This window comes from Oncorhynchus keta, chromosome 28 (genome assembly GCF_023373465.1).
Source record: "Oncorhynchus keta strain PuntledgeMale-10-30-2019 chromosome 28, Oket_V2, whole genome shotgun sequence".
NCBI lineage: Eukaryota > Metazoa > Chordata > Actinopteri > Salmoniformes > Salmonidae > Oncorhynchus > Oncorhynchus keta.
Window position 1 is genome coordinate 29,721,103 of NC_068448.1, and position 14,336 is coordinate 29,735,438.

At 43.9% G+C, this 14,336-nt stretch overlaps 1 long non-coding RNA gene across 1 annotated transcript in view; it reads left to right on the forward strand.

Moving 5' to 3' along the window:
* Window positions 1–8,372: 8,372 nt before the first annotated feature.
* The window catches only part of LOC127912778 (uncharacterized), a 59,263-nt gene continuing 53,299 nt past the window's right edge, over window positions 8,373–14,336 (forward strand). The window contains exon 1 of the long non-coding RNA XR_008083354.1: window positions 8,373–8,568. This is a non-coding gene — a long non-coding RNA (uncharacterized LOC127912778). The remainder of the gene's footprint in view (window positions 8,569–14,336) is intronic.

Below are 14,336 nucleotides of genomic sequence, written 5' to 3' on the forward strand. Positions count from 1 at the left end.
ATATTGCTCAGTATTTGACTGTAGCTCAGTTGGTAGAGCATGGCGCTTGTAACGCCAGGGTAGTGGGTTCGATTCCCGGGACCATCCATACGTAGAATGTATGCACACATGACTGTAAGTCGCTTTGGATAAAAGCGTCTGCTAAATGGCATATATTATTATATTATATTGTATAATTTTGCGCTCATCTTTATGAGATTGCCAATGAAGAAATTAAGAATGAAGAAATGTTACAAATTGTACCTTTTAAGTTTTATATGAATGCCCCAAGTCTAAAGCCGGGTTAAATTAGTCAGTTGGGTTTACTCACTGGCATTATTCTATCCGTCTTAAAGTAGGGCCATCTGTAATGACTGGGGTTACTATGGTGACCAGCATCCCGCATCCCTTCCTCATGGCTGTGACACCTCATTTTCTCAGCCGTTGCTTTAGCATTGAGAGTGCAGATGGGTATAATAATGTGCTTTTAGCAAGCACCAGGCAGCCAAATAATCACACCACAAACCATCAGGCGTTATTAGCGCATGCTGTGGAAAATAATCGCATTTTATCCCTCTGGTGCTCAGTAACACAAAACTTGTTGGGAGAAATACAACAGAAGCAACCACATTCAAGACCCCTAAGGTCAATTTGCAATAATATAATAATATATGCCATTTAGCAGACGCTTTTATCCAAAGCGACTTACAGTCATGTGTGCATACATTCTACGTATGGGTGGTCCCGGGGATCGAACCCACTACCCTGGCGTTACAAGCGCCATGCTCTACCAACTGAGCTACAGAACGTTATCATGGGTAAAAACAAATAAAATTAAAAAAAGAGAAATGTCCTTCCGTCTAAACTTGATCGACTACAACCTAAGTAGAAATTATAATAGACCTTCACATGTTCTAATAATTTAAACTTTGAGAACTCTTTTCGAGGCTGGTTTGGTTGCACGCGCCATTGTGTTCACCACAATCATGGGACTTGTCTTAAAGCAACAGCATAGTAAACATTTTTAAATTATTAATTGTGTACAGCTCAAGGACAATCACTCAAATAAAAGCTAGACAGTCACGGGGCATTGACAATTCCCCAAATTATGAATGAAGGAGTATTTCTTGCTGATTTGGGCAGACAGGAATTATCCCTAATTTGCAATGCAGCCCCCTGAACTTTCAGGAAGACTGAATGTACAGTATCTCCCGGGAAGAAAATAGTTTGACACCGCAGACTAAAACATTGTGCTTTTACAAAGTAAAAAACCTCACCGCTGATGGACAATCTATTATGAACTCTTGACAGAATTATACATATCTATACAATACTTTTAATAAAGTATATTACTGGTAGCAATATCCTTTTCTTGATGGAATTTCGTAATTTTTTCTTTAAAAATGTCTTAACTAGTCATCCATACTGTGTTTGTACAGTGCTCTCCAGCCAACCTATCTCAAATGTCACAACTGAACAAATTGTGCACAAGAGATAAATAAGACTGCTGTGGGCACTGTATCCATACTCTCCGGGTTAATGAAGTACGAGAACATATGTGGACTGAGAACAAGGATCCAACTTGTCCAACACAAGTTGGATCCTTGTTTTCAGTCCACATATGTTCTCCCTCTACGTGGTCAGTAGTTTACCTGTTGCCATACTTTTGTAAACCATTTTCAGGTCTGTTTACCAACATTAGTTGTCTCTAATAGTGTTCTTATCCATTCCGGCAGTCCAGTAATGAGAATGAGCACAGGAATGCTTGTTTTTCTTCAAACTGGTACCTTAAATGCGTAAGACATTCCATTTTAGAATTTGTCAAATGTGATAACCAAAATAAACCACAATGTTTCTACCCTTTGAAAAGTAAACTTAGTGTCCTCTCAGGCCTTTACCAGCACAGTCCATATTGGAACCCTCTTCCCCATAGCTGAAGTTTTGAATCACATTCTGCGTATGTGTTATTTTATCTGTTGAAACTACGGATATTACAGTAGCACAAGCAGGACGCAGTCTACACATTGCATTTTAGCAAAGCCACACATTTGTGGTGATGTGTTGATATCATCACTCCCTTCTGACAAAATAACATGAAATTGCTTCTAAGACTGCCCGTTTGTGTCGTGCTTATGTTTGCAATAGCCTACTGTTACAACACGCAAAGAAGTTTGTTGTACAACATGCCGATGTTTGTAAGCTACGCCAGACAAAGACTTGCGATCATCGCCACGGGGTGAAAGGAGGGGGAAGCGGCAGTAAACAGCAAACCAAATGTTATTTCTTACATGTGCCGAATAGACTTTACCGTAAAATGCTTGCTTAAAAGCACTTCCCAACGATGCAGAGTTAAAAAAATAATAATACAAAATAAAAATAGTAGCACAAGAATTAAGCTATATACAGGGAGTATCATTACCAGATCAATGTGCAGGGGTACACGGTATTTGAGGTAGATATGTGCATAAAGGCAGGCGAAAGTAACAAGGCAACAGGATAGATAAGAATAAGAATGAAGAACAGAGGAGCAACTGTGTGTGTGTGTGTGTGTGTGTGTGTGTGTGTGTGTGTGTGTGTGTGTGTGTGTGTGTGTGTGTGTGTGTGTGTGTGTGTGTGTGTGTGTGTGTGTGTGTGTGTGTGTGTGTGTGTGTGTGTGTGTGTGTGTGTGTGTGTGCGTATGTAGTGTATATGAATGTGTGTGGGTTTTGTGTGAGTGTCAGTGTAGTGTGTGTGTATATAATGTGTATATATATATATACAGATAGCCTCGTCGAAAACCTAAAACTGGAACCTAGGCATGTCCATGGTAGAGAAATATCTAAATATTGGTGGGAACCCGCTGTGAATCAGTGACTCCACACAACACGTCAAACCAATCAAATGCCATGCTTGGGCAGAGCTCCAACGGTGCTCACTAGTTTAGTGTAGTAAGTACAAGTAAGTGAGGATGGCCAGAAAATCAGCGATTAAAACCTCATCAAAATATGTTGACGTAAGCCGATTTTGTGGATAGAACACACTTCTGGCAAAACAGAATTCCATTTTCTGAAATGTTGCAAACTAGCACAGGAACAACTCTCTACAAAATGTGTCCTACCTGGTCTGAAAGCAGTGACAAACATAACACACTGCACCAAGACCCAGCACCAAAGGGCATGTGGGTTGTCACTAGTTACCACAATGTAAAATATCTATGACTTAAAAAAAAATGCACTAATGATAGTTAGCAACTTCCTTCAAGCTGCACGCAGAGACATACAAATTGTATCCACAAGTTAATCTGGGAAGTAAATAGAGGGTTTCATTGTCAAAATCCTGATGTATCCCTTTAACATAGTCTACGCCACAGGAGGATGGTGGCACCTTAATTGGGGAGGACGGGCTTGTGGTAATCACTGGAGCGGAATCAGTGAAATGGTATCGAATACATCAAACACACGGTTTCCATCTGTTTGATGCCATTCCACTAACTCCATTCTAGCCATTATTATGAGCCGTCCTCCCCTCAGCAGCATCCACTGGCCTACGCACACACACAAACAGTTGGGCATGACAGCGCCTCTTCTCCCTCAGGAGGCTGAAAAGATTTGGCATTGGCCCTTGGATCCTCAAACAGTTCTGCAACTGCACCATTGAGAGCATCTTTACTGGCTGCATCACCGCTTGGTATGGCAAATTCCCCACCCTAGACCACAAAGCTCTACAAGGTGTGGTGCGGACGGCCCAGTATATCACTCGGGCCGAGATCCCTGCCATCCAGGACCTCTCTATCAGGCTGTGTCAGAGGATAGCCCGAAAAATGTAGAAAAGACTTCAGCCACCCAAGCCATAGACTGTTTACTCTGCTACCGTCCGGCAAATGCTACTGGAGCATCGGCTCTCAGACCAACAGTCTCAGAGACAGCTTCTACCTACAAGCCATAAGACTTCTAAGTAGCCATAAGACTGCTAAATAGTTAATTAAATGGTTACCCTGACTATCTGCATTGATCCTATTTTGCACTCTTACAAGACTACAGGTAACTGCCAAAATAATGTAAACACTTGAGTAAATGAGGGATACAACGTATATAGAAAGCAGGTGCTTCCACACCTGTATGATACCTGAGTTAATTAAGCAATTAGCATCCCATCATGCTTCGAGTCATGTATAAAAATTATTGGCAGGCAAGTTAGTATTTTGGCTACCATGGCCCCTATAGGATGCCAATGCCCCCATCCATAGGGCATGAGTGGTCACTGAATGGTTTGATGAGCATGACGATGCAAACCATATGCCATGGCCGTCTCAGTCACCAAATCTTAATTCAATGGAACACTTATGGGAGATTCTGGAGCTGTGCCAGAGACAGCGTTTTCCACCACCCTTAACTAAATAACAAATGATGGAATTTCTTGTGGAAGAACGGTGTCGCATCCCTCCAATAGAGTTCCATCCAGACACTTGTAGAATCTATGCCAAAGTGAAATGAATCTGTTCTGGTTCGTGGTGACACTACCTCTGGTAAGACGAGGGGTGGGAGTGTGTGTATATTTGTTAACAACAGAGGACCTTATGATAAGCTGTAGACAACACTATCTACCAAGAGAGTTCTCATCTACATTATTCGTAGCCGTCTATTTATCACCACAGAACGAAGCTGGCACTAAGACCGCTCTCAACCAACTCTATAAGGCCATAAGCAAAGAAGAAAATGCTCACCCAGAAGCGGGGCTCCTAGTGGCTGGGGACTTTAATGCAGGCAAACTTAAATCAGATTTACCACATTTTTACCAGCATGTCACATGTGCATTACAGAAAAAAAATCCTAGACCACCTTTACTCCACACACAGAGATGCATACAAAGCTCTCCCCCGCCCTCCATTTGGCAAATCTGAACATGATTATAACGTCCTGATTCCTGCATACAAGCAAAAACTAAAGCAGGAAGTACCAGTGACTTCCTCAACATGGAAATGGTCAGATGACGCGGATGTTACACTACAGGACTATTTTGCCAGCACACGTCGTCGTCGACCCCACAGTGACTAAATACATATCCGAACCAGAAGCCATGGTTTACAGGCAACATCCACATCAAGCTAAAGGCTAGAGCTACTGCTTTCAAGGAGCGGGAGACTAATCCGGACGCTTATAAAAGAAATCCCGCTTATGCCCTCAGACAAACCATCAAACAAGAAAAGCTTCAATTCAGGATTAAGATTGAATCCTACTACACCAGCTCTGATGCCCGTCAGATGTGGAAGAGTGTGAAAAGTATTACGGATTACAAAGAGAAACCCAGGTGAACATAATTCTAACCTCCTGATTCCTGCATACAAGCAAAAACTAAAGCAGGAAGTACCAGTGACTCGCTCAATACGGAAATGGTCAGATGACGCGGATGTTACACTACAGGACTTTTTTGCTAGCACACGTTGTCGTCCCCACAGTGACTGTAAGTACATATCCGAACCAGAAGCCATGGTTTACAGGCAACATCCACATCGAGCTAAAGGCTAGAGCTACTGCTTTCAAGGAGCGGGAGACTAATCATGACGCTTATAAAAGAAATTCCGCTTATGCCCTCAGACAAACCATCAAACAAGAAAAGCTTCAATTCAGGATTAAGATTGAATCCTACTACACCAGCTCTGATGCTCGTCAGATGTGGAAGAGCGTGAAAAGTATTACGGATTACAAAGATAAACCCCCATTGAACATAATTCTAACCTCCTGATTCCTGCATACAAGCAAAAACTAAAGCAGGAAGTACCAGTGACTCGCTCAATACGGAAATGGTCAGATGACGCGGATGTTACACTACAGGACTTTTTTGCTAGCACACGTTGTCGTCCCCACAGTGACTGTAAGTACATATCCGAACCAGAAGCCATGGTTTACAGGCAACATCCACATCGAGCTAAAGGCTAGAGCTGCTGCTTTCAAGGAGCGGGAGACTAATCCGGACGCTTATAAAAGAAATCCCGCTATGCCCTCAGTCGAACCATCAAACAAGGAAAGCTTCAATTCAGGATTAAGATTGAATCCTACTACACCAGCTCTGACACTCGTCGGATGTGGAAGAGCCTGAAAGGTATTACGGATTACAAAGAGAAACCCAGATGCGAGCTGCCCAGTGATGCGAGCCTACCAGACGAGCTAAATGCTTTTTATGCTCGCTTCGAGGCAAGCAACACTGAAGCATGCACGAGAGTACCAGCTGTTCCGGATGACTGTGTGATAACGCTCTTGTTAGCCAATGTGAACAAAACCTCTAAACAAGTCAACATTCACAAAGCCGTTAGGCCAGACAGATTACCAGGACATGTACTCAAAGCATGCACGGACCAATTGGCAAGTGTCTTCACTGACATTTTCAACCTCTCCCTGAGTCTGTAATACCTACACTATTTATACAGGTGTCTTCTGTCTGTCTGTTGCCAGTTCGTCTTGTCAAGTCAACCAGTGGGTTTCCCATGCTCCTGTTTTTCCTAGTCTCTGTGTTTCTAGTCCTCCCGGTTCTGACCCTTTGCCTGCCCTGACACTGTACCTGCCTGCCTGACCACTCAGCCTGCCCTGACTTCGAGCCTGCCTGCTGCCCTGTACCTGGTTTATGAACTTCTGCCTGTCCTCAACCAGGCTCTTGCCTGCCCCTTATTTTTCAATAAATATCAGAGACTCTATTTGCCTCTGGTGTCTGCATCTGGGTCTCGCCCTGTGCCTTTATACACAGTCACTACAAAGATACTGGCGTCCTTCCTAACTTAGTTGCCAGAGAGCCAGGTCTCTTTGCGAACCAAAATAGCAGGGCTCGTATCATGCACCCAGACATAAAAAAGGTCCATCTTTGACATCAATCTTTGCTTGTTTAAGTGCAACAGCCAAATCCCTCTTCGTGATTTGAAAACTGAGGGGGTCTCCATATTTGTGGAATTCATGTGGTAGCCATGCTGGTTAAGTGTGCCTTGAATTCTAAATAAATCATAGACAGTGTCACCAGCAAAGCACCCCCACATCATCACACCTCCTCCTCCATGCTTCACGGTGGGAACTACACATGCAGAGATCATCCATTCACCTACTCTGCGTCTCACAAAGACACAGCGATTGAAGGGCCCCACATACCGGGTGCTCAATTTTCGGCAAGTAAAGGCGGAGGGGAGTTCGCTGGTGGATAATGATCACCAGGATGGAACAGGTGGAGCCTCACTGCGGTGGTGGGGCTCACTACCCCTGCCGGTCCTGGCAGTGACTACTAACGAACCTCCCCAGCTCCTGGTTGATCCTCTCCACCTGCTCGTTGGACTGAGGCCGGTACACGGATGTGAGGCTGGCCGTGGACCCCTGCTTCTCCATGAAGGATCTCCATACCCGCAACGTAAATTGGGGATCACGGTCGGAGACAATGTCCTCCAGAAGGCAATAGCGTCTGAAGAACTGCTGGAACAGTGCCTCATCAATCTAGTGAGACCAAAGAGAGTGGTAAAATGGCAGGATTTAGAGAATCTGTCAACAACAATAATAGCAGTGAAACCATCAGACGGAGGAAATCAGTTACGAAATCTATGGACAGATGGGACCAAGACCGCTGAGGCACAGGAAGGGGAAGGAGTTTCCCTGCTGGAGCGTGCTGGGTATAGTTGGTTTTGGCACAAAAGACAATAACAACAGATCAGCCAGGTCTGAGTACAGCTATTAGAGATCTAGCCTAGGCTACTTATCCATGTTCTTCAACATGAACTAGTCACAAGCTGCTACTAGAATTGGGATAATTTGCATAAATCCGTTTTACCTGATAACTACAACAAAAACAGTGGCTAAATGGAACAAATGTATGTCCTGTTTTGATTCAAATCATTGTGGGAAATTAGAGTTGTATAGAGAGTCAGTCAGCCATGGCATTGGAAACATTCTTGTTTGGTTTGCTAGTTAGCTAACATTAACATAACTAGCTAGCTACTTCTGTGCAAATTAAGTTTTAGCTGTTAGTAAAGACATATTTGGGAATGTGTTTTGGTTGAACTTTTTATGAAGTTTCCTTAACAATTGTTGCTCAAACCTGCGCGCATGTTGCAGAGACAGACAGCACAGCGTCAGCAGCACAGTCGTCACTAGTTAACACAGCCACAAAGTCATAAACCCTGTTACTATTTATCTTCTTCAAATCTGTTAAACATAACCCCAACCACACTGCTAACATTATGCCTAACCTTACATTGAGACCAAAAAGCAAATTTTAGTTTTCATACTGTAATGACCTGACTAGATCATAAAGAAACAATTGTCCAGACAGAGGATTGAGTTTACAAATTGACGGTTTATTAAACCAACTTTACATAAGCTACTGTTTGGCCGTAGCCCACGCCAAATAAATGAAAGATAAACCACAAGCCAATCGTGACCTTCTCTTGTGAAGCCCAGACGTAAGAGAGAGAACAAAGGCTAAACCTGGTCTTAACTTCCAATGCTCCATCCCCTGCCCAACCCCCCTCCACACCACTCTGCCAACCGCCAGGATGCCCGGCATCAGAACATTCCAGGCATTCCCGTGTTTGGCAGATAGCAGGTTGATTGGAATGTCGGACCCCGCGAACACTGGGTACTGGTAAGTACAACACAACCACCTACTAGCCTAACACATAACACACAGCTGTCTGTGCGGGTCGCTACAATACATTTTTACTACAGCCAATTAAGACTTTGTGGCTGTGTTATCTCGTGGAAACCCAGCAGCATCGACAAATATTTTTATAATTAAACCTTTCTGTGACAATGAGCTATATTGAAACAGTCAGTAGAGCTTGTTGTGTGTTGGCTTATGGTCCGTGCAGAAACACGTGTGGTTAAAAGGGGCCGGGTGATGAAGAATAGAGATGTGATTAACAGTGTCAAATAAATTTACGGTGTTAGAAATGTAACGCATTACTAAGTTTGGCAGCCCTAGTCAAAACACATGTTCATTTCGCAGGAGCTACACTACAGGAACAGCAAGTGTCAAGGGGTTTCCCAGTTTGGCCGCTGCTTAAGGGGAAACTTCAACACTAGACACTATTTTGGTTTTTTTCCCAGTCTCCCTACATAATTATGAGTGATGAGAGGTGCTTCAGACATAATTTTGCACCATAGTGGTATTTCTGAATTTGTGTACCGGAAGAGTTCAACCAATGTCATCGGTTGATTGACACTGCAAAGACCAGCATACATTTCATGCTGGTTTATGCTGGTCTATGCTGGTCAATGCTGGTCTGATGCTGGTCTGACCAGCATGGTCTAACTGGTTCTGCTGGCCGACCAGCATGATCTAGCTGGCATACTGTATCAGCATTCGCTGCGTTTTTGCTGGTTACCAGCCTTTGCTGTGTTTTTGCTGGTGACCAGCCTTCGTTGTGTTTTGGACACTGGTGACCAGCATAAGCTAAAGCAAAACCCATATAAAGTCACATTATTCTGGCTTGCAAAGTAATGTTTAAATCCTATTGGAATCCAACCAGAGTGGATTTCCACAATCTGCATTCAGAATGACTGCCAAGGTTAGAAAGATTAATGAATGAGACGACCTAAACCATCTAAACTGGAACAACCATTTCAGTAACAGGTGCAAGAAGTCCAACTACCAGATTGGGTTAGTTCAGAAAAATGTATTTTATTTATCTTTGTGCAGCACAAGATAAATTCATTGAATTGTGCCCACAGAGTCTTTTGCCTCAGGCTCATTGCAAAATGTGTAGAATAGCAGAACATTTGCTTTAAAAATGCTACATTTGCTCAACTTCATTGTAGAATGTATAGAATAGCATGAGGTTAGCTATAAAACTGCACAATTTATTTCTGTAGAATTGCAGGAAATGTTCTTTAAAACAGCAACATTTTCTCTCAGCCTCATGGCAAAATGTGTTGATTAGTATAAGATTAGCTATACCTTGCTCCGACCTTGCAAGTTATACCTTGCTACGCCACTGTCAATTAATGTACATGCAAAAACACAGAAAGAAACCATTCTAAAAATCTAACTGCATTAAAGCAGTTAGATGGGAAATATCATAATGATGGGTGTGGTTTTGCAGACCAGCAGAATTCTGAGTACTTGGGATTCAACCTCATTTGGGATTTGAACTCACATCCTCTGTGTGTGTCTATTTGTCAACAACAGCTGGTGCGCGATGTCTAATAAATGTCTAATAAATATTAATGTCTTGAGGTATTGCTCGCCTGATGTAGAGTACCTTATGATAAGCTGTAGACCACACTATCTACCAAGAGAGTTCTCATCCATATTATTAGTAGCCGCAAAGAAGAAAATGCTCACCCAGAAGTGGCGCTCCTAGTGGCCGGGGACTTTAATGCACGCAAACTTAACACGTTTAAATGTTTTACTCACGTCGGGCCCCAGAGAAGGAGAGCCCACAGTCCTTGCTACCGGGCCACGTCGGTGGCACTGTGTTATCATCAAAGCGTGTGAAGAATGTGTTTAGCCGGTCCGGAAGCAAGATGTCGGTCTCGGCGACGTGGCTGGTTTTCCTTTTGTAGTTCGTTATTTTCTGTAGTGCCTGCCACATACGTCTCGTGTCTGAGCAGTTGAATTGCAACTCCACTTTATCTCCATAATGACGTTTAGCTTGTTTGATTGCCTTGCGGAGTGAATAACTACACTGTTTATATTCTGCCATATTACCAGTCATCTTGCAATGGATAAATGCGGTGGTTTGCTTTTTCAGTTTCGCATGAATGCTACCATCTATCCATGGTTTCTGGTTAGGGTAGGTTTTAATAGTCACAGTGGGTACTACATCTCATATACATTTCCTTATAAACTCAGTCACCGTATCCCTGTAAGGGTCTAGATTCTTTTTGCAATCTACCCGGAACATATCCCAATCCACGTGATCAAAACAATCCTGAAATGTGGATTCCGATTGGTCAGACCGGTGTTGAAAAGTACGAAGCACGGGCACTTCCTGTTTGTGTTTCTGCCTATAGGACGGGAGGAGCAAGATGGAATCGTGGTCAGATTTGCCGAAAGGAGGGTGGGGCAGGGCCTTGTAAGCATTCCAGAAATTGTAATAGCAATGGTCGAGAGTCTTAGTAGCACAAGTAGGACAGTTGATATGTTGATAGAACTTCAGCAGCCTAGTCCTCAGATTTATTTGTTAAAATCCCCAGCTACAATAAATGCAGCCTCTGGATATGTGGTTTCCAGTTTGCGTAAAGTTCAGTGAAGTTCTTGAGGGCCGGCTGTATGTACTGATGCAAAACATTTCCTGAGCTTATAATGTAAAAAATAGTACAGAAAAAAAAAATACTGCAAAGGTTCCTAATACCTAGTCGCAATCCAGCCATCTCCGTCCACGTCATCTTTTCTTTGGATTCGGAAGACGTGCTGCACCATGAGCTGTGCCGTCTCATTGGCTGAAGGTAACTTGGGGAGAGGGATGAAATGGGTGGTTTTGGAGAACTTATCCACTACTGTCAGGATAGTGGTGTTGCAACAGACTGGGGAAGCCCAGTTACAAAATCCTGGGAAATGTGGGACTAGGGGCGATCAGGAACAGGGAGTGGCTGAAGGAGGCCAGACGGAGCTTGCCGTGGAGTCTTATTCTGAGCACGCAGCAACAAAGTCCGAGACGTCAGGAACCATAGTGGGCCACCAGAAGCGTTGTCGGTTGAAGACCAGGGTTCTACGGGAGCCAGGGTGACAGGTAAGCCTGGAGTAATGAGCACATTCCAGGACCTGAGACTGTGACGAATCAGGGACGAACATCCAGTTAGCCGGGTCCCCCCCAGGGTCCGGCTGGGAACGTTGTGCCTTGTGGACCAGGGTCTCAATACCACAGACAACTGAAGATGCAAGACATGAGGTAGGGAGGATGGTCTCAGAGTGTGGCAGCAGAACTGTACAGGCATCCGGCTTCACATTCTTGGACCCTGGGCGGTAAGAGATGGTGAAGTTGAACCTGTATAGTAGTTGGTGTGTTAAGTGCCAGATCTCTCTACATCTCATGTGTCTGTGAACACATACACATAGTCACTGTTCTATTACCAATGGCAGTTAAGGATAGGTAATATCTGACACACAAGCACATACTTTGTGTAAGTTTGAACAAGTCAGACTAAACCTCCCGAATTCTGTTCTCCCCATCAATGACCAGGGTAGAGGTGAGGTCTTTGCAAGACCCCCATTGATGGGCATAGCAACATAATTCAGCTCCTGGCTCCTTATCAAATAAACTGGTCACACACCTTGTCAGCTCGGGGATTTGAACTTGCAACCTTTCGGTTACTAGTCCAACACTCTAACCACTAGGCTACCCTGCCGCCCCAGGGTTGTTATGATTAGCCTGGTGGAAACAACCTGATCACTGTATTCACCTTTCTATTTAACTTCAGATATCATAAAATGGGAAGTGAAATACAATGATGAACACAGCAATCAGGCTGTTTCCACCAGGCTAGGTCATGCCCTGGATATTATATGCCTCTAAGTGGAAGAAAAAACCCTGAATCATGTTAGTTTACATAAATTATGTTTCACAATTGGGTTATCAAATGTATCAAAGTAATGAAGTGGGTTACCTTTGTATTCATACAAATGATGAGCCTGTGCAAGCTGTTGCTTCTGACAGTGGAAGGTTGCTGGCTGGATACTTGCCAACATGTGGCCCACAGCAAAGGCATTACATTTATATTTTAGTCACTCTTATCCAGAGCGACTTGCAATTAGTGCATTTATCTTTTAAGATAGCTAGGTAAGACAACAACACACCACAATCGTATCAAACTGCATTTTCTCTCAACAAAGTATTTATCAGCAAAGTCGGTGCTCATGGCAAAAGATAAGTGTTTTTTTAGAGACCAGAGGTGGATGAACGAAATGCGCTGGTTGGGATGTAGGGCTTGAGCATAGCCTGAAGGTAAGGATGTTGTAGTTCCCTTTGCTGCTCCGTAGGCAAACACCAGGGTCTTGAAAATGATGCAAACTTCGACTTGAAGCCAGTGAAGTGTGCAGAGGAGCGGGGTGACATGGGAGAATTTAGGAAGGTTAATCATCACCCGGGCTGTAGCATTCTAGATAAGTTGCAAGGGTTTGATGGCACAAGCGGGGAGCCCAGCCAACAGAGAGTTGCAGTCGCCCAGATGGGAGATGACAAGTGCCTGGATTATGACCTGCTCCGCTTCCTGTGTGAGGAAAGTTTGTACTCTACGGATGTTGTAGAGCATAAACCTGCAGGCACGAACGAGTTACTGCTTTGATGTTTGCAGAGAATGACAGTGTGTTGTCCAGGAACACGCCAAGGTTCTTTGCACACTGGGAGGGGGACCCTGTGGAGTGGTCAACTGTGATGGAGAGGTCTTGGAACAGGCACTTTCCCAGGAGGAAGAACAGCTCCGTCTTGTCGAAGTTGAGCTTGAGGTGGTAGGCCGACATCCAAGCTGAGATGTCTGTCAGGCACGTAGATATGTGTGTATACACTTAGTCGTCAGAAGGGGGGAAAGAGAAGAATAGCTGTGTCATCCACATAGCAATGATAGGAGAGACTATGTGAAGATATGACAGAGCTGAGTGACTTGGTGTAAAGAGAAAAGAGGAGAGGGCCTAGAACCAAGGCCTGGGGGACACCAGTAGTGAGAGTATGTGATGCAGACACATATCCTCTCCACACCTCCTGGTAGGACCGACCTGCCAGATAGGATGCAATCCAAGAGTGTGCAGATCCTGAGATGCCCAATCCTGAGAGGGTAAAGAGGAGGATCTGATGGTTCATGGTGTGGAAGGCAGTGGATAGATCTAAGAGGATGAGAATAGAGGAGATCAAGTCAGCTTTGGCAGAGCAGAGCCTCTGTGACACAGGGTTGGTCAGAGAAAGCGCACTCAAGTACTTTAGAAAAGAAAGAATCAAATCAAATATTATTTGTCACATGCACCGAATATAACAGATGTTGGTTGACCTTACCGTGAAATGCTTACTTACAAGCTCTTAACCAACAATACAGTTCAAGAATCGAGATAAGAAAATATTTCCTAAATAAACTAAAGTTAAAAAAAATCAAATGAATCAAATAGTAACACTATTTGGTCAATGTAATATTCCTGGTGGCGTATGGCTTGAAGCTGTTATGGAGCCTATTGGTCCTAGACTTGGCGCTCCAGTACCACTTGCTGTGCGGTAGCAGAGAGAGCAGTTTCTGACTTGGGTGACTGGAGTCTTTGACAATTTTCTGGGCTTTTCTCTGACACCACCTATTATATAGGTCCTGGATGTCAGGAAGCTTGGCCCCAGTGATGTACTGGGCCGTACACATTACCTTCTGTAGAGCCTTACGGTCAGATGCCTAGCAGTTGCCATACCAGGCGGTGATGCAACCGGTCAGGATGCT